Genomic DNA, 3364 nt, shown 5'->3' with positions numbered 1-3364 from the left:
TCTAGTCTAGTCTAGTCTAGTCTAGTCTAGTCTAGTCTAGTCTATTTTCTATTCTATTTCTCCAAGCCCCTGGGGGTTACCTGGCCAGAGTACCATCCTGCCCCTTCACCTCCCTCCTTCAGGGCAGGGAGGGATGCTGCTTGGTTTGAGTGAGTTCCAGGCAGAGCTGATCCCCCTGGGGCAGAAACAGCAGAAATGGGACTGGGGAAGCTGGAACCCTGCTGCTTGTGCCTTTCTCCAGTCTGATAAAGGAGACTGAAGCATCTCTTCTCACTCATTCCTTGGAGGGCAGGCATGAGGAATCATCCCTTGAGATGGCTTTCTGCAGCCTCCACTGTCCCCACCACCAGGCATAAGATTCTGAAGGAGCACAGTCCCAGTCTCTCCCAGACTCTTTGCTCCCAGAAGGAAAACAGACAACCCAGAGTAGTTCATCAATAACGTGTGTTTTCCTCACTCATCTCTCCACAGCATCTTGCTGGGTGTGGACATGCTTCCCAGCCTCTCTGCTCCTCCTGTGTTCCTTGGGGAAACTGAGGCAGTATGGCAGGAATGTGAGCACAGGCATCTCCTCCAGCACAGGCAAGGCTGCAGCAGAGCTGGCCCCACAACCCAGGGGGTTCAGTGCTTCACCTTGTGCCTCTGCTGTAAATCCACCTTCTTGCACCACTCACTGTGCTCAGCATTAGTGTGATATTAGCTTGAAGGAGACATTGACACTCCATTGGGGTTTTTGTTTTTTTCAAAAGCACATCATGTGGTAGTTATTAAAAGAGCTGCCTACATTTTACAAATATTTCCAGGAAGAAATTTGCCAGTGTCTAGGGCTGCAGAAGAGGGAGTGTGAGGATGACCAGCACAAGGCTGGCTGCCAGACTGTGCTCTTTATCCATCCATCAGTCTGTCCCCAAAACCTCCCTTCCCCCAGTGAATTGGTAACAGCAATGAGCCAAGGTGCTGAAGCCTCTGTGTGTCCTGCTTTCCCCCTCCAGCCTGGCATGGGGGGCCAGTGGCCCCCTCCCTCAGTGTGCATCCAATCTGGGGCATTTGCAGCATCCCTCATCCTCAGGGAAGGTAGTGCCTAAATGAGGACTGCAAAGCCGCCAGGCTCCTGCCTGTGAGCTGCTGTTCCCTGGGGATCTGAGCCTTCCTGGGGGCTGCCTGTGGTCAGCAGCGCCCTGACTGCTGAATCTGGGCAATGGCTGGGGCTGGAGGGCTCCTTCCAGGGCACTGCCAGGGAGAAGCAGGAAGAGAAGCTGTGCCTAGGGAAAGGGCTTGTTAAAAACCTGGGGGGAATCACAGACAAACAGGGGGAGTTGCCTGCAGGAGATCTCCAGGTAACACTGGAGAGTAATGGCAGCTCTTGGTGCCACTGAGAGCTCTGATCCCCCCAGCCATAACTTACACACTCATGACTCAGTGTAAAGTGCCTCCTGCACCTGCCTGCCTCTATAACGGATAAACAATAATAGTTTGTGGTTAAAATATTGCCCTCAGATGATAATCTGTGGGACATGGTTTATACAGAACAGCTGCACTGGGAGCAGGGGTAACCTCTCTGTCCTTGGTGAGAAGTTTTTGCAGCCGTGGTGCTGGATCCAGGCGTAGGGAGAGGGATGCTGTCGGATGCAGGGGTTTGCAGTCACTGTATGTGGCTCTGCACTCCCCAAAGCAGGCAAGGTGCAGGGAAGGATCCTTTACCATTCACACTAAGAGTGGTCACTGTGCTTACAGATAGAAATGGTATCAATGAAACCTCAGCCGAAGTCCCACCCAGAAAAACAGCAACATCAAATCCCTGCAACGCCGTTTTCCCAGGACTGTTACCCTCCTCCGGGATGGCGGCTGCTCAGGGTTGGGTGACTGGGGTAACACCAGAGCAGGATCTCAGCCTGGAGATCTCAGCAGGATCTCTTGAGGCTCAGAAGAGGTTTGGGGACAGACAAAAGTCTCCTGCAAGTGGGTGGCAGTGACGCAGGGCAGAGCATTGGTATTGCTGGTATGTGGAGCACCTTGTTTATTATACCTCAGACATGTCGCAACAGTCCTGAGTTGTGTAATGGTTTCCAGGAGATTTTCCTGCTTTCAGTTTTTGGAGCTCTCATTCCCAGGGCTTAGTTTCTGCCAGAGATGGGTTGTGGTAGAAAGAATGAGTTAAAATCAAATTCTCCTTAGGTGGGGTTTTGTGTTGAGATACCAAGTGTGTGATGGAGAGAGGGAGGAGACCTTTCTAAATTGTTTTCTCTTCCTTCTCAAGAGCTTACAGATATGGGGTGAAAGCTGGGTGCAGCTTCCCCTCTTGGTGGTCTGATGCTACTCTATTTCATGAAAATTGGAGGCCCCGACACCAGGAATTTCACTCACAGGGAATTAAATACTTCTTCCTAGCAGAAATAAGAGGTTGTATTTGACAAATGGCCTTGCCTTCCCACTGCAGGAGGCTGAGGATCCCGTGATCCAGCCTGAGTATTTCTGTGGCACTTCTGGGGCACTCCTCTTGCCCCTGCCTCAACCAGGTTCTGGCACATTCCTCCCTTTCCCCTGGCACATGTGCAGTTTTCCTCTCCCTTCTCTCTCTGCCTAGGATTTGGAGAGTTTGCACCACAGGATGGGAGTCACCTCAGCCTCTGCAAGGTGCAAGAACAGAGAGAGCTCTGTTCTCCCAGCATTCAGTTTGGGGCTTGGGTAAATCCTCTGAGCTGTCAATCAGCAAAGGCAAGCTCTTCATTTGGCATGGGTGACCCAGGAGTTTCAGAAGCTTAAAATATTGCACAACTTGGAAGAATTATCACTGGGAAAACTGCTGTAGCACCCCAGGGAAATTCAGAGCTCCACCACAAATGCAGAGGAATTCAAGCTTCTCCTTGAAGCGGCTGCAAGAATTTCTCAATTTGGCCATCTTTGTTTTCCAGAATCTCATTTGGCACATTGGCTGAAATCTTCCTGGCCTGGGTTATGCCCCCAGCTCCAGGGGCTTTTCTTATTTTTGAAAACTAAATGCTGGCACGGTTATAAGGAATTGAGGGAAGATCTTAAAATGGAAAATGTTGGGCAAGCCTGAATAGTTTTGCAGCATGCAGCGTGGTGAGGGGAACCTCCTTGCTGGGGAGACTGGGTCCCTCGTGCTGCCGTGCTCAGCTGGACTGAGCAAGGATGGGCTCTGAGAGTGGGAGGATGCTCCTGTCCCCACGCCAAAGGAGTGCAGCAAATACCAGGGTACAGCAACACCAAACCTGCTTCCCACTGCATTTCTCTGCAGGGAGGTGCTGGGCAGAGGCTGAGACCTCTCCAGCTCACTGCCATGTCCAAGCTCCTTCCATATCCAGACTTGAGGCCTCAAAGGATGAGTTGCACCACGTTGCTA

The sequence above is a fragment of the Parus major genome, chromosome 9 (genome assembly GCF_001522545.3).
Source record: "Parus major isolate Abel chromosome 9, Parus_major1.1, whole genome shotgun sequence".
Lineage (NCBI taxonomy): Eukaryota > Metazoa > Chordata > Aves > Passeriformes > Paridae > Parus > Parus major.
The sequence above is the reverse complement of the archived record's forward strand: the minus strand, read 5'-3'. Positions refer to the sequence as shown.